The 18736-nt window shown below is 46.1% G+C and overlaps 1 pseudogene; it reads right to left on the bottom strand.

Annotated features, from left to right (window-relative positions):
- Positions 1–18736, bottom strand: part of LOC132448827 (histone deacetylase 4-like) — a 101306-nt pseudogene that overhangs the window by 16297 nt on the left and 66273 nt on the right.

Here is an 18736-nt window from a genome sequence, read left to right as displayed (position 1 = left end):
TGGTGTGAAGCTAATAAAGCCTAGCCGCTAGCAGGAAAGTGTCAGCACACCCCACTGGGTTCAAAACGCGAACCCAGACGCTGGCAGGCAGGGGAGCAGACACACGCTATGTGGTGGTGGGGGGAGATTGGTTGGGGGTAGGCTGGGAGTGGCAGGGGTTCTGTTTGAGATTGAAATATATGAGAGAGAGAGAGAGAGAGAGAGAGAGAGAGAGAGAGAGAGCGCGCATGCGAGAGAGAGAGAGAACCAGAGAGAGAGCAAGCGAGAGAGGGAGAGAGAGAGCGAGAAAGAAAACGCGAGAGCGACAAAGAACAGTTTTTCTCATCCTCTCCTCCCTCTGTGCATCCAGAGCGAGGCTTATATTTAGCAAGACGTGAGCCCTTCCAGAAATACCCGGGCCAACAGCATGGTTAAATCCTGTGTCTCGGCGAGCGGTGGTTGGGAGGAACTAATCAGGGCTCTTCCGCAGCCTGCAGGAGGGGGGGGGGGGGGGGGGGGGACACCCACCTTGATCTCTCCGGATGCGACCTTGAACACCAGCTCCACCACCGAGCCCACCGCCAGGCGGGCCGCGCTCGACGAGTGCACGTCGTTCCAAATGGTGTCACTGTCCACCTGCACACACGCACACGCATAAGTGGAAACATTACCAGGGTATTTTTCATTCAAGTCACCACATTTTAAGAAGCACAGCACTGCTTGATCATTATGAGAAGGGATAATTGTAATGGTAGTTTTACTCCCAAATAAAGTTTTTTTGGAAGTTTGTTGTCTTTTGCTGTGATTTGTGTGTCTTTGAAAGTAGAACATTAAAGAGGACAACCTGACCTCATCAAATACGCATGGACTTCATCAAATCCACCCTTACATCATTGCATTATGGCCTTCAGAAGCGCATGGATTTAGCGGTGTTTGGAACTAAGACTAGTGAGCTGACTGGGGTTACACAAGATGCAGTGTAAATAACATTAACAGTGACTAAATACTCCTCTGTGTTTATTTTAGCATACTTCTCTGGAGAGGGAATTATTTTACAACCGAAGAGAGAGATGTTAAAATAGAAGCTTGCAAGAGTTTTGAAAAGGTTTAACAACTTGAGAAAAGAAAATCTGTTTAAACAATGGTCCCATGTGACCAAAATCCTGGCAAAAAAACACTGAAACGGTACCATAAAAAAACGGATACGGAATCAAGCATTTAAAGTTGGACGAGGAGAGGAAAAGTTGAAGAGTTGAGCCATCGAGAGATCGGCAAAGAATGTTCAGCCTTACTTTAGTTAGGGGAAAGCCAGCTTGACCTGTGTCACTCTCTCTCCACTCGCTCTGTTTAAGTGTGTGTGTGTGTGTGTGTGTGTGTGTTCTTCAGACAGAGCTCAGCTATTTAGCAGTCAGGTCTGATTAATGCTGAGGCATGCCTGGTTGTAGGCTCCAATCACACACACACACACACACACACACACACACACACACACACACACACACACACACACACACACACACACACACACACACACACACACACACACACACACACACTTATTGATCACAACATGGAATAATTATAAGCAAAGCCACTCAGATGACTGATTGGAGATATAACAAGTGTGTGTGCGTGTGTGTACACGTGTATGCATAAGTGCATGTGTGCACTGGCAGAAACAGTTACCCTGTCCACGTTTTCCATTTCACTACCATGTGTGTAGCTAGTATTTTAACTATAATTATTTTAACTATTTTAGTTAGAAAGTGGGGGGCTGTTGAACATGTAAATATGCTTCTATGACCTCCAATGGTCAAGACAAAAGACAGAAGCGTTCAAAAGCATCAAAAGGGAGGGGTGTGTGGCGATGCATAAGTCTGTGTTTGTGTTGTTAAAACGAGCGGGAAAGTGTTGGCATGAGAGAGTGATGGTTCTCCTCTAGCCGACAGCCTAATTTCACCTCCTCCTGTTTGTATGCCTGCATGCTCTTTATGAGTGTGTATGCATGTGTGTCTGTATGTTTTCTTTTGCCTTTGAGTGTAAGTCTAAGTGCGCGTCTGTGAGTTTGCGTGTCTTTGTGTGCTCGCTTTCTTGAAAGTGAGTGTGTCCAAGTGTGCATTTTTGTGATCGAGTGTGAGTCTGTTGCAACTGTGGACGTGTGTGTATATGTGTGTGTGTGTGTCCATGTGCGTGTGTGTAAGACAGGAAAACAACAATTTAGAGCCATTGGCCATTATAAAGAGCAGAACTACAGCCCTGCTGTTTCCCACCAAACTAACCCTCAGGGAGAGAGAGAGAGAGGTAGAGAGAGTGAAGAAAAGAGAGAATAGAGAGAGAAAAGAGAATGGGGAAGCCGTATAGATAGACAGACAGACAATAGAGACAGACAGACAGAAATACGGGGAGAGCAAGTGAGAGAGATAGAGAGAGAGCTAAAGAGAGCTAGCACGAGAGATGAGAGAGAGGGAGAAAGAGCTAGCACGAGAGATGAGAGAGCGAGAAAGAGCTAGCACGAGAGATGAGAGAGCGAGGGGAATAGAATGACATTAAAGGGTAATATTCTTTTCCCATGAAGAGTATTGTTAAAGATCTTCCTCTTCACCTGCTGGTTGGAATTAGGCTACACACCATCACACAACACAGTCATAGAGAGAGGAAGATAGATAAACCGAGTCAGAGGTAGTGAGATAGAACGATAGAACGAGTAGGAGATAAAGTGAGAGACATGCATGCAAACATACATACACACACACGTATGAATATGTATACACCGGTTTGCCCACCTCCATCATTGACCTGTACACCCATATACACACTTGTTGTAAAACACACACACACACACACACACACACACACACACACACACACACACACACACACACACACACACACACACACACACACACACACACACACACACACACACACACACACACACACACACGTTATAAAACACAGTGTAACACACACACAGCTTGTTTAGTGGAAACATCTGGATATGATTACCAGCTCCACAGAAAGAGCAGCAGCTTTTGTTGCCTCTGGTGTGTGTGTGTGCGCGTGTGGGTTTGTGTGCGTGTGTGTGTTAGTTGAGAACAAATAGCACCATTATTTTGACAGGGGAGAGGAAGAAACAGAGTGAGAGGGAGGGAGAGAGAAGAGAAAGGGAAACTAGCTTGCTTATGTTGGATATGAAAAGGGTTATTTTTAACAGATTGATGTCACTAACATTAACACACTGAACCTCCAGCATTGTGAACAGCAGCTAGGCTAATGGAGGTAATGTCGTTGGCGTTGCCAACATCCCCTATATATCAGGCGTTTGTGAGATTAATAAATAGCTGTGCTATTAAAATGAAATAGTCTTATGATAAATAGTTCATCTTCAAGAGTAGTTACAACAGTAACTTACCCCGATTCCTCCACAAGGCAGTCGCACAAACATGGGGTTCACAGCACCTGGGTGAGAGATAAAGACAAACAGTTAGAGGGAGAGAGGGAGAGAGAGAGAGAGAATAAGCTCAATATATCAGTGTTGAAGAGGCAGTCTTGTAGAGCCTCAGGGTGTGATTACCGGTATGACCTATGACCCCGAAAGGGTTTGGGTGCACAACATAGGGTAAACACACATTGTATCCTTTTTATCCCAGTTATATTTTAATGTTATAAATCTTATTATGCTTTTGACACATAACTTAATCAGTTCAATCAGAAATCTGCAATGATTTGATAATTCCATCCATTGACTGCACACGACTCTGTTCAGTTGTTTGTATACCAACTATCTTTTGATGCGTTGAATCATTTATATTTAAACTGAAACTCAAATGTCATCATCATCATACAAGAACAGCCATCCATATAATATACAATAATGGTCTGTCAGAAAAGGCTATGGAGAATTCACGTTTAAACTCTAAATTCTCTTTATTCTCTTTATTGATTGGTGACAAAACAAGAATAATATATTCCGTGTTGAGCCAGCATGTATTTCTGATCAAATCTGCGGCTGTTTTCTCTGTCCATATCTCTAAGGGATATATATAGCTCTCCTTCTGCTTTGTTGATGTTCAACAGATGGTTTAGTCATCTCTGGACTCATCGCTTCCCTCGGTGGCGGCTGCTGCACCTGCACCCTAGCAGCTGGTGAACACACTAACACTAGAACAAGAGGTCACATCTCCACTGGAAGGGAAGCAGAGAGTTTAAATACGCTCTCCTGGCCCTTTGCTCTGTTGCTCTGTGTTGATCAATGTTATTCTGCCCTTAAACTCGTCGCCCTGGACCGACTATTGTGTCCTTAGGTTCTTGATGTGAGCCGCGATGTAGAGCACTTTTCTATCGAGCTGTTGGTGTACAATTACGTTTTCGGAATCTGAAACTTTTACACAACAAGCTAGCTAGCGTGTAGTACAGCTATGCTATAATGAGTGGAGCCTGTAGCGTGGCTAGCAGCCAGATCAGCCAGAATGAATGAATGAGCTAAGCGGATGTTTGTAGGTGGTGGTTCAAAATATCTTGGAACAAAGTTTCTCTCTGTGTGTGTGTGTGTGTGTGTGTGTGTGTGCGTGCGTGTGCGTGTGCGCGTGCGTGCGTGTAAATAACAAATTGATGGGATGATGTCATGGAAAATGTGTGGATCCTTTTATGCGTGCTTGTTTCCCATTTGCATCTTCATGTTCGTTTTATTTGTGTTTATATGTGTGTGTGTGTGTGTGTTAATGTATCTGTGTCCGTTTGCTCTGTGTTTGGCTCTGTGCATGCAAGGTGATAGCCTGTCTCTGGGTGTGTGCCAATACATGCATTTTTGTGTGCAGAATAGTGCATGCGTGTTTTTGTGGATATTTTTGTTCATGCATATATGTGTGAATATATTAGCGTTTGTGTGTTTGTGTCTGTGTGTGTGTATGTATGCAAATATAACAGTGTGCGCTTATGTGTGGGCAATAGTGTGTGTGTCTTACAGTCCAGTTTCTGCCGTAGAGGGTTGGTTCCGTACAGCAGGACGTGCGCTTCAGAGTGGACAGTCTGGAGCTCCTCCAAACTAGCCTTCCTCCCCCGGATACACTGCACACACACACACACACACACACACACACACACACACACACACACACACACACACACACACACACACACACACACACACACACAAAGCATTAGTTTTCTATTTATTTTTCACGTGCTTACAAAAAAGAGAAAGAAAGAGACTGGTTGATTACAGTCAGGCCCATCTCTCTAGAAGAACCACAGGTGTCCTAATTCAAGGCCTTACTGCTATTAGACGATGTTAAATCCTTCTGAACGGAGGCTTCTTACAACCACGTCCTACCAGATGCCACAAATACATGAGGACATGAACAGAGAGAGACTTAAGGAAAGAGAAGGAGCGTCAGGGGATAGATGTCCAGAAAGATGCTCAGACTGCTTGAGGGACAAGGTTGTACTTATCTCAATCCACACATGCAAACGCATGCATGCAAACACACACACACACAGACACACACAGACATACACACACACGCACGCACACAATAAAGGTCATCTACTTTGTTCCCGAGCAGTCAAAGCCGTCAGCCAGCCTATTTGTTCTGCTCACGTGCAGGTCTTGAACACGAGCAACAACAAAGCACACGTGCACTGCCCAGATAAGAGGCAGCGCTTGGTTCCAATCAGCTGAAAACACCCCAATCAAAATGAGCTTTTACAGCCCACGGCATCTGATACGCAGTTGGAAAAACATCAGATCAGATCCCTCCATAAGGATAGAAACTGTTCAGGAGCCGGCTAGAATCTTTATTTCAGAATATGGTCATCTTGGACTCAGAAGTTGTGCAGGATTCTTTTTATCAAGAAATCTGTAATCAGATTTCTGGCAACCTAGTGCCCCCCTGTGGACACAAAAGGCACCTCAAAAACAATCTAACATTGTTATTATTCAGATTTTGCATCCTTCATAGTGACATCCAGCTATCCCCCCCACTGCGTCTCCTGCTTTCATCTCCCCCTCCACCAATCACCCGCTTTCTCTCCTTCCCTGCTGGACGATGGAAGGGCCCAACCCAGGGACTAACCCAGAGACTGACCCAGGGATCCCTCCCCAAGCGGTCTGACCCAGGGATCCATGCCCCGGGGGTATGACCGGGTGCTCCTACCTCACAGTGCGCACGCAGGCCTCTTTCCTGCAGCCTGGACCAGATGCTTTGGATGCGGCCAGCGTGCTCCGGGTGGCTGGTGCTGTTACCACAGATGCACTGGTGCTTCTGCATCAGAGAGTCGTACACCAGACCTGGGAGGGACACAGACGCACCATGAAGGAACTCCTACTTCTACTACTGCCTGGCACTTTAGTCCACAGTGAAGAACGAGACAGGCGACAAAAAGGCTTAGGATCCATATTGGAGCAGCTACCAAAGTGTCCCGCGTTAAAGATTTAAAAGAAAGCGCAAGTCTTGATGCGATAATAATAATGAAATTGAGTACAGAGTAGCTTAAAATAGGAGGGGTTGGGAATATTTATATATTGAAGTATGTTTTACTGAAGTTTTGGAAACAACATTTGTATCCATCATTTGAATCACTACTTGAACAACTTAATTGCTCCAACACCTGCATGTCCCTATGGCAGTGGATCTCAATTATTTTCTGTCTTTCCCCCCCTAGGAGACTTTTCGCCCCGCCCCCTGATTTGAAACACTATTGAGAACCTGCTAATATTTATTTATTTATCTGTACAAAACCACTGTTTGAGTTGATGTCACCAGCATCCTGCATACAATCACCTTATTATCAAAATAGATTAATACAATTAGCCGAGATAACATCTGCAACGACTTAAAACAATTTCCAAGTTCAGTTTATTAGCTCAAGTTCTGCAAAAACTTCTGACCCTTGGTATTATGTTTATTAAAAAAAAGAAGAAAAAAAAGACACAAAGTCCCCCCTGCCGCTCGTGCGTGGGGCGCGCCCCACCGTTTGAGGAGCCCTATGGGATGAATAGTCTAATATTAAGAACGAGAAACAAGCGTTGTGATTTTTATGTTAACGGTGCTCATCCCTGACCAACCTGTGGTGAAGCGTGGCTTGGAGGGCGGGTCTTGGACCACCAATGGGAAGGAGGCGGAGGCGGGTGATGATTGGGCCCTCGACAAGGGGCGGTGCCCGGCGAAGCTGATGGAGAGGCCAGCCGCCTCCATGGAGGCCTGGTAGTTCCTCAGCTGGTGGATCCTCTGCTGCTCCAACAGCAGAGCCTGCTGCTGGTACAGACAGACAGACGTACACACGGATAGACATACACACAGGCAGACCCGCGTACACACATACGCACACAGGCAGTTGCACGCACGCACACAGGCAGTTGCACACACACACACACACACACACACACACACACACACACACACACACACACACACACACACACACACACACACACACACACACACACACACACACACACACACACACACACACACACACACACACACACACACAAACGTTACATTGCTTGCATTGGCTTCTCTATGCCACCAGATGGTGGTATACTCACACATAACAATGAGTCATAGGTAAGCATCGTCCAAAGACATTCATTCAAGCAAATTGAATGTATTTCTCTTAAGTCAATTACACAATATTAACTTAAGTCAAGGCAGATTCAGGATCGTATTAAACTCTACTTAGCAACCCTGCTATCAGAGGTTGAAATCAAATAACATTCAAGGCTGAACAGGCTACAGGGCATATGCAAATGTGATTGTTCTGGTGTGCAGACTGCTGCAAGTCAGGAATATTCAGTCTAAAGCTCCCACGAGCTGTTGAGGCTTCAGGACAGGAGCGGTTTGAGACACGCAGCACCACCAACAGAGGGACAGAGGACAGCTATTTAAAATAAAGTCATTCTGCATTTGCATGAAATTAGCTTTTATCCCCCTGACCCTTTATTAATTGTATCTCCTGTGTGTTGACATTTAAACCTCAAATTATTGGGCATTGAATTGGAAAAATCATAAAAGATTTAATAGGGAATCACAAAAGTAATCCCGGTCCAAATGTAAGTGAGCACATTTGAGTAATGTATGCAAATCCTCCTCAACCCGCAGTTACTGAGGAGTGACTGTGGCACGTTTTGGGCCTCTCAGCTGTTAGTGTTGGCACTGCGGCAACCAGGACACGCTGACACGATTAGCTGATGGAGAGGCAGAGACCGGAGACATTGATTGTGTGCGGGACTGCACAAGAGTGTCGTGTGTGTGTGTGTGTGTGTGTGTGTGTGTGTGTGTGTGTGTGTGTGTGTGTGTGTGTGTGTGTGTGTGTGTGTGTGTGTGTGTGTGTGTGTGTGTGTGTGTGTGTGTGTGTGTGCGCGCGCAGCTAACCTGCCCATGGCCATTCACAGAAATACAGCAGAGAAGGAGTAGGAGGGAGAGGAGGAATGATAAAGAGAGCATGGAGAGAGAGAGAGAGAGAGACCAGTGTGATAGATGTGTGTTTTTGGGAGTTGCATCCCAGGGTTTTTGCAAGTTAAAAATAGCTTCTATATCACCGACGGCAGAGAGACAGAAAGACAGCGAGATTGAGAGGCAGACAGACATGCAGGCAAGCAGGCATGCGGGCGGACAGACAGAGATGGAGACAGACAGACAGACAGGGGGACAGAAGGTGCTGTGTAGTATTACAGTCAGTCCATCTGTTGCCACTGCCCTGGCACATTAGGCTATAAGTGCATTCTCACACTCGTGCTTGAGAGAAGCAGGCCGTGGTTAATGCTTTAGCCTAGCATGACAGCATCTGTACATACGCACACACAACACGCGAATGTCATGAAGGCATTGAGACTAGTATTAGTAAAAACATGGAGTCCAGCCAATGTTGGTCCTCCATTCGGAGCTTAATACACAAATTAGATGACCACAGAGATTAAACGGTTGTAGATTTGAGGTTTGATGGGACATCGCTATGACGATAATGAAATGAAATTTGATATGATTGCATGATTTACTGCGGGAGCTACAAGCAGATGGCACATTCATAGTTTTTATATCTGGGAGCAGAGGAGGGTATATATAACTGGTTGTAATATAAATGATTTGGCAAGACAGAACTCCACCTCACTCTCTCTCTCCACCACCTTCTCCCCATTTGTTCTCCTTTTTTAGACTTTCCTATCCCCTGCTTCTGCATACTTCCTCCCCTCCGATCCCCTCTTCCATCTCCCCTCGCTCTGCTTCGCATCTCGCTCTCATCCAAATTCCGTCTGCTCATAATCACATGGCCTCCTCCACTCCTACTCTCCCGCCTCCAACGACCCGTTTCCACCTCCTCCACATCTGCTACTTCCTCCCCACCTTGTCACCCTGACCCCCCTCACGACTCCCCCCCCCCCCCCGGCCTCCTCATAAACCCCCGACCCCACCCGCCGTCTCAACCATCACCTCCTCCACTCCTCCATCACCACCACCCGCTCCCCCTACCTGTCTGAAGAGCAGCTCCTCGGTCTGCCGCTCCCGCTCCTCCTGCTCCTCCTGGGGGTCAGGGGGCTCCTGCTTGACGACCAGGCCCCGCTGCTCCTGCTGGCCCGAGGCCAGGGAGGCGGCGCTGCTGCTGTGGAGGTGGTGGTGGTGGTGGTGGTTGGTCGGAGGCGAGGAGGAGGAGCTGGCGGGCGAGACCGAGGAGAGCCCCTGGTGCTCCCGGAGCTCCTCCTCCGTCTCCTCGGGATGGCTCTGGTGCTGGCGGGAGGAGGAGGAGGAGGAGGAGGAGGAGGAGGGCTGCTCGCTGGGCTTGGTCATCATCTGGAGGAGGAGGAGGAGAGGAGGTCAGAGGAGAGATGTGTGCATCCTATGGATGGTAGGATGCTTCGTGGATTAACACTGAGGGCTTGTTATAGTGCATGTGGTGCCCTGACACTGCAGGGCACCACATGCACTTTTCTTGAGACAGACAGAGTATCAGAACAGCTAACCGACCAGAGCAGGAACACCCCTCATCCATTTGGGTTCGGTGAACTTGACTTCATAAGCAATCCTTCAGGCATAATAAATAGCATTGGGAAATTTTAGTTTTAACCACAAGTAAGGAAACTTGACCTCCTAACAAGAGTAAATATCTTCTTATGAGAGCAGGCCAGCTCTTTGAAAGAGAAGAAATATGAATAATATGAAACATCAAGATAAGAGCAGATGCAAAATTAAAACATGAAGGTAGATACTTCCTGAGATACCAGCAGTGAGGGAGAGAGGGGTGTGTGTGTGTGTGTGTGTGTGTGTGTGTGTGTGTGTGTGTGTGTGTGTGTGTGTGTGTGTGTGTGTGTGTGTGTGTGTGTGTGTGCAGGGGAGGAGGGAGGCTTATTACAGGAATTCTGTTGTGGCAGTGGGTAGTCTTTATCGCCACGGCAATGACCGGAGAAACACACACACACACACACACACACACACACACACACACACACAACCTTGGTGTCTAAGGTCATCGATGTAGTGGCCGCTGTTTGCAGATGGGGCTCACACATACGCACACCTCAAACACTGACAGAAACACACTCGCACAAACTGGCAAAGAGAGACACACACACACAAGCGCGCTAAAATACACTTGCCAACACGCAAACACACACACACACAAACGGAGACATTTACACACACATCCACATAAAACACACACACACACACACACACACACAGAGCTGTCTGGCAGGTGGCCCAGAGAAGCGTGCATTGACGTCAGAGAGCAGACTCTCGCCTCATTCCTGTCCTTCTTCAAACAAACCCTCCCTCCCCGCCCTCCACCTCTTTCTCTCCCTTTCTCTCATTTGCTTTTCTTCCTTTCTGCTCTGTCCATCTCTCCTTTTCTCACAGAGGAAATACTTTCTGGGACATGAAGCGTGGGAAGAGAGGGAGAGAGACACTCAAGACGTATCTGTTTTGAGAGAGAGAGAGAGAGAGAGAGAGAGAGAGAGAGAGAGAGAGAGAGAGAGAGAGAGAGAGAGAGAGAGAGAGAGAGAGAGAGAGAGAGAGAGAGAGAGAGAGAGAGAGAGAGAGAGAGAGAGAGAGAGAGAGAGAGAGCTACAGTGTAAACAAACATATTCCGTTTCTAGTGCTTGTCACTCTGTCTTCTTATTGTTAAAGCTTTTCAGACACACACACGCACACACACTTCGAAGGCCGTTTTTCAAATGGAAAGGAGGACGTTTTAAAGTGTAAGGGGAACACTAACGTTTCACTTTAACTGCACCTTTCCACTGCTGCTTAAAAATGATCTTGGGATTATAAAAACAGGACCATACAAGCCTTCTCTTCAGATTTATGATCGCTGGTTCCCACAACGTTGGCACAGTATAACACAGCCCCAGTCCGTTTTCCTAACCTCGCTGGCATCCAGGGTCAGAACTGAAGTCAGTCAGTTTGATCGTGCTTCTCCTTCGGAAGCCAGCAAGTCCTTAACACTCTGGAAATGGCCAAGAAGCCAAAACAGAGGCTTCATATTTACTGGTAACTGTGGTTACCTCTAAATAACAACAACTAACCCCATATATAAATAATTGCATTATATGTTGAAAATACGTGATACTTTATTCAAGTTGGACTGTGTGGCCAAAATTTACTTAACCATGAAACCATCAATTATAACTGCACAAGCGCATGCACCTCATCCTTCAAATTTAATTATATTTCTTGTTTTCTTTTCTGCATTACCACCAATATGCATTTTGTGTTCTTATAGTTCTTGGATTACCCTTGCCTCGGTTAAGGATTTCCACAGAATTCACAGAATCCCCGTTTCGTACGGCACATCCGATACTAAAATAGCCTTTACACTGAAATCCAACGGTCTTACGACAACACTTTCAAGGCTGGTGGCCTTTGGCCTTTTTCTGTCCCTCTCCAAACAAACAGCGTATAACCGAGAGGTAGAAGATAGCGTAGAACTCAATCTATAGATAGACACACACATCGGACACACACATAGACACACACATGTACTTACAACAGATGTAACTACCTAAATTGTAGTGCATATCGTGTGGACATTTGACATATTTAGTTGTTTGTGTTGTTACCAAGGATCTGCAGTCTAGCATGCAGATGTGGGGCTAAAGCCCGGGAGCATTAGGTCATAACCAGAGATGTTCAGGGGATTATTCCAGATTATCCAGACCAGCTCTGGTGTAATCTCATAGAGAATGACACGCCATCCCGCGCCCACCGCTGCGCTTTTATAGACTGGATCTTTCTGTACCGCCACACATGATGGCCGTTAGCAAACCCATAGGAAACTGTATTTTTGACCTTTTATCTTTTTTTTTTTTATCATATCCTGTAATGTTGATTTCCTGCATTTCCATATTTTGTACACCACAACAAATTACTTAAATTGAAGTAATATGTTAAAGCTCTTTGGGAGATAAAACCCTTTTGGATTTTTGAAAGACATCATCGCCATAATTTTAGGCCATAAAGACAGTTGACAAGAACTCCCTCATTCCCAGGGACGTTAACATTTAAAGCAAAATGAAACGTTGTTCTGCACTTAAACTCATTGCCCCCGGCTATTGTTATTGACTAGCATTGGATGACAACAAGAAAAAACAATAACCATAAAATATAACCTAAGATGTGCTTTTTCAGTGGTTAAACAGAAGTACCTCTGAAATAACTTTGAGGCTTAAGCTTTGGACAAAAAAATACCTCACAATCCACTATGACACTAACTGAGTCTAATCCAGATGAAATGTCACCGGATACGTGCACGCTCCTGAAGCCCAGTGACGCCATGCACACTATATATTCCCCCGCTTGTCAATTATCGTCTATTGCTGCGCATCGTCCCTAATGATCCAACACTCCGGCACACACACACACCGTCATGCTTCCTGTGTGGCCATATAAGGAGTCAGCTTCCTCCACTGTGTCGTTGCCGAGGCGACAAGGAACACACAGCCACGCACGCACAGACAAACACACACAGGTTTCTCAGAAATAGACAAAGTGGATTCTCTCTCTCTCTCTCTCTCTCTCTCTCTCTCTCTCTCTCTCTCTCTCTCTCTCTCTCTCTCTCTCTCTCTCTCTCTCTCTCTCTCTCTCTCTCTCTCTACGCACGCACGCACAGTCAAATATACAATTATTTCAACCCACTCGCCCATACATATACGTTCTCACAGCCTCGTCCCTCCAACCTACACACAGATAAACGTAGACTCTCCCACACACACACACACGCACACCTAAGGACCCACGCACAAGCATACGCACACGCACAGCCCCAGCCATCCACCCACAGCCACCGTAGCCCACCTTGTTGATGATGTGTTGCTGCTGGAACTGCTGCTTGTGTTTCTCCAGGAACTGTTGGTGCTGCTGCTGGACCACCAGCTGCTGCAGGGCCTGGGCCGGCCCGGCCTGCTGCTGCTGGGGCAGGGGGGCCGACTGGGTGCGTCCCAGGGGCCGGTGGCCCCGTGCCAGTTTGGACACGGAGGGCGGGGGCAGGGGGAGTCCTGGGGGATGGGGATGGGAAGGGGTGCCAGACACAGGGGTGTTAATTAGCAGCTGGAGGTGGTGACTGTTTACAAAAAGAGGTGAGGAAAAGCACTGTTTACTATTAATATCCGATGTAATTTGGCGGAGCAGACAGTCTTAATTGGAGTAGAGCTTCTCTCGCCTCGGGAGACCATCCGGATATTCAAGTTTGCGTTCTGCAATGAATATCAGTCTGACCTCGGCTGGCCAGCTATTGATTTCCAAATATGGACGCGGGCGGCTTTGCATTGTTAAAAAAGCGCAGCCAATCAGATGGAATAACTGAAGTGATGCTCTTTCTCCCCTTTGCTCTGGCCGGTAGATTTGTTTTCCCTGCGTTGGTTAGTTCTGAGTACGAATGCAATTGTGAGAGGGACTTTAATTGGCCCTGAAAATATCGCTCGACAAAAGGTTTTCTTATTGTGGTGTGTTGTGTGAGGGGGTGACAGTGTGTCTGGGTGCCCTGACGGGTTGGGTGGTCGGGCGAGCAGGTCGGCCAGATGGCCAGCCCAGCAGATGACAGGAGAGGCTGCCGGTTGTGTAACGATGACGCACAGGCCAAAGACGACCAGAAAAGTTATTTTAAAAACAAAGAGAGGTCACAGACTCAAACCTAAACTCCTCAAACAAACTTGAGTTGAGAAAACAAATTCACTCAAGCCTCAATCGAATCTTTGACGTTTATTAATCATTTATATCATGCAAAACTATCGCAGGAAACTCATTGTTTAGAATCAAATGGATTTGCTGTATTATAATCAATGGCATGTGGTTGTTAATAAGGTTCTCAGTATAAGTCTGAGCATAATTACTTTCGCTTGACTAACATTAGAAAGGGAAAACGTTATGTTTACCCATAACCTGCTACATAAACTACGAGTTTGTGGCACAAAGGTTAGGCTTATGCAACAGAGGCTAGTTTAACAAAGGCTAATGTAACAGAGGCTAATGAAATAGGAGCTATTGGAGGCCAACGTAAAATGAGCAAGTGTAACTTAAGCTATTGTAACAGAAGTTAATGTAACGACTGTAAAGACTAGTTACTAAAATGCCAATGTAACAGATGCTACTGAAACAGGTTAGCTTAACAGGTGCTAGTCTAACAGAGGGTTCTATAACCAGTCTAGGTAAACGGATGCTAATGCTACAGATGCTACTTTAATCAGGCTAGTCATGTAAGAGGCTAGTTGAAACAGACTAGTGGAACAGACGGTGGAAGTGGATTTCTCCATCACTGAATGTACTGACCTAGTGGGTTGTGGGCCTGCTCCAGTAGGACCATGTGTTGGAGGAGGGGGTTGTGGGAGCCCCCAGGCACCCCAGCCCCCTCCAGGTAGGCCGGCAAGTGAGTGCCGGGCCGGAACGGCGGAGACAACGGGATCCCGTGCTGTAACCCTTGCAACGCCAGCCGGCTCTCTCCGTCCTGACGGACTGACAGTAACTGGGGGGGGGAACAGGGAGAGGATTAGCAACACATGGAAAGATGTCTACAATATTAAAGAGCAAACCCACTCTTCAACACCTTTGGACATTTCATGAAAGAAAAAAAGAAAAGATTTCCTAGGAAACGTGAAAAAATAATGTTCTTCGCTGCAATGTAACACTCTTTATCGTACATGTACATATCACTTGTCAACCCCCAATATCAAATATTTTTGAGAATGCTCAGGATAAAATGTATCGGGCGACCCTTGAAAGGGATATTCCCGGGCCCCAATCAATGCTTTTGTGCCACATGTTGAGAACCCCCCTGCTGAAGCAGGCAGTGCGTTTACATGGGATAGCTTGATAGGATTAAGACATGTACCGACTTGCCACTCGAACGGATAGCGGTCACTTGAGTATATATGCCGATCAGAGAAATCGAATAAAAGGCCGGAGCATGGCTCATTCCACTACGCTATGTGGTACTGTACCCCTTTGAACAAGTAGTTATAGAGCCACTTCTGGTTGACCTATACCTCACAGCAACAACAAACTATCTGGCGGCGTTCAACTTATTGTTTAAATCACTTGCACTTGGTTAAGCATGAACCGGGTCTCCGCGCCCGTCCAGAAGGGAGTTGTTGATTTCGTCTAAACCTTGTGTCGTTCGGCAACAACACTACTAGCTATTATGTGGTCTCCTTCCAACGGAAGTTCTCGAGGATGTGCAGAACGTGAAATCCAATTACGATACGATGGCTTGGTTTACACGCAGACAACTTATCGAGGTGTTCTTTTTTCCCGATTATGAGATGTCCGGTATGGTCCGATTTTGGTCCGATGTCGGTCGGACTAAGATGTTTACACGCATTTTCAAATTCCAAATTTGAATATCCAGCTCAATGCAGCCCCGCTGACTGACAGCAGGGGCATCAGCAGTGTTGTGGATGATGAACTCACGCTGCTGGCCGGGCCGGTGGCTGCAGGCCCAGGGTGATGTTGGGCAGTGAGGGGGAGGTGTACAGAGACAGCTGGCTCACAGAGCCATCTCTGGCCGCCAGCCTCTGGAGCAGGATACCTGGGAGTCAAACACAGAGCGCAGAGGAGGATGCACCTCTTTAGTGAGCGATGTGCCCATCCATCAATCTCCACACACTTAAGAGTGAGACGTGTGTATAGGAGGTTTGGCGAGACCACTGTTCGATATATCGTGCTATTATGCCCCGACACACACACACACACACACATAGACAGACACACCACAACACACACACACACACAGACACACACCGACACAAACACGGTTCGAAGAGGAGGGTTAGCAGGCCGGTTCGATTTCAGAGGACACGAGCGGGGAAGACTGAAGTATGTTCCTCCTCCAGTCTATACAAGGACGTCAATAACCCACTCAATAGGCGGACTCCTCTATAGTGTGGCCTATGCTCCACTCGTGGTCGGCACACATTAACACAAGAGCACACAAACATCTCCCTTCATCTATCAGGTCACGTTCGTCAGTTGCACTACCGTTTTTCTTTCCACCCTATCCATGAACATAACATTCCGTGTTTTTTTTAGAGTAGACGGTTTTATTATGATTGTAATGCGTTTTGTAACCCACTTTTCAAGCAACTTGTATCTTCTTTGAAACTGTTTTAATGGGAAAGTGCTATTCAAACATACGTTTTATTTATATATTATGAATGCACGCACGCACGCACGCACGCACGCACGCACACACACACACACACACCACACACACACACACACACACACACACACTCACACACACACACACACACACACACACACCACACACACACACACACACACCACACACACACACACACACACACACTTCTGTTGGTGGTTACCTCACACGGGCTGCTAGAAATGGGCAGTCCGTTCTCGTGGGGATGTTACTGGAGCTGTTGTTGGGGAGGAAGGTCCGGATCCAGGGGCGCTGTTACACGCTGATTCTACCAGGAGAAGAAGAAGAGAATGATCTGTTACACACAGATTCTAGGAGGAGAAGAGAATGATCTGCAGGAAACGGATACTACAAGAGAAGAAGAAAGATCTGTTAGAAACAGATGCATACAAGAGAAGAAAAAAGATCTGTTACTCGTTTGTTTAAAGGAGAAGAAGAGAATGATGTGTTACAAACAGATACTACAGGAGAAGAAGAAAGCTCCTTCAAACTGTTTCTCTACATCGGAAGAAGAGAATGATCTGTTAAACCCTGATTCTACAGGAGAAGAAGAATAAATATTTGATCTGTTGCATGCTGATTCTACAAGAGAAGAAGATCTGTGCCTAATTTGTGCGGAAGCTTCCCTGATACGTGCTAATGAAGATAATATTGCGCTGTAGGGCTGTCCTAGTCAGGAAACATCCTCACTAGGTAGACAGGTTTAGCAGCCACTCAAGGAAGCTCAGATCATCAGTTGTCCGCCTGGTTCTTAAATCAACCTCAGGTAAGGGTGCCCCATCTCACCGGCCATGTCCAGGGAGCGCTTCTTGGCGGTGGTGATGGCGCCGTCCTTCCTGCGGAGCAGAGGGCTGCTGCGCCGCTCCGTCACCTTCTGCTTCAACCGGGACCGCAGCTTCAGGTTGGGCTCCGACGCTGAGCAGGAGAGGGAAGGATCATTCATAAAAAAGATATATCAATGTAAAATATATAAATACAAATATATATATATAGACCACAGCTTCAGGTTGGGGCTCCGACGCTGAGCAGGAGAGGGAAGGATCATTCATAAAAAAGATATATTAATGTAAAATATATATATATATATATATATATATATATATAATATATATATATATATATATATATATATATAGACCACAGCTTCAGGTTGTGCTCCGACGCTGAGCACGAGAGAGAAAGATCATTCATAAAAAATATAAATTAATGTAAAATATATATATATATATAGACCACAGCTTCAGGTTGGGCACCGACGCAAAGGAGGTGATATAAAATAAATAATTAATATAAAATATATCTATAATTATAGGCACACATCAGTCTCATGTTGGGCTAAAATGCTGAGGAACACAAGGAGACCTAGAATACATAAAATATACAATATAATTTCCCAGACTATAATATAAAATTTCATGCTGCTATATAAACATAGAGTAGGCTTGGCTTACAGGATAAGGTAGCTACCCAGAATGCACCAGTCAGGGGTTTACTGTAAAATGTATTCCTTAGCGAAGATCAAACGTTATTATTATGTCCTAATAGACATAATGTCCACATTATGTCCTCCAATATATTATGTCCTCATTATGTCCTCCAAATACTTTTGTCCACATTAAGTCTTCCGATACATTTTGTCCTGATTAATTCCTCTGATACATTATGTCCTCATTAAGTCCTCCAATACATTTTATCCTCATTATGTCCTCCAATACAATATGCCCTGATTAAGTGCTCCAATACATTTTGTCCTCATTATGTCTTCCGATACATTGTGTTCTCCCAAACTCACACAACGCTGCAATGCACATCTGACAAACAAGCCCCCCCCCCCCCCCCCCCCCCCCCCGCCCTCTAGCTGACACATACACCTGATTAAAACCAATCAACATGTTGAAAGCGTGTTCTCTCGCGTGACACTGCTCCTTGTGCTGTGGTGGACGCAGAGGGTGCCCGACCATGACTGTATCTGTGATCATGTCGCCCGGTCCCTGCCAGCTGGCAGCTGCGATTGGACGACCTGCGGGTTAATGACACCGCCACCACCGCAGTCCAATAACGAAGTCGCAATTAGAAAATAAGTCGGTGTGCCTGTTCTGTGTCTGTTTGTGTT

Source organism: Gadus macrocephalus, chromosome 20, assembly GCF_031168955.1.
Source record: "Gadus macrocephalus chromosome 20, ASM3116895v1".
Classification (NCBI taxonomy): domain Eukaryota; kingdom Metazoa; phylum Chordata; class Actinopteri; order Gadiformes; family Gadidae; genus Gadus; species Gadus macrocephalus.
This window is presented reverse-complemented; position numbering and strand designations above follow the sequence as displayed.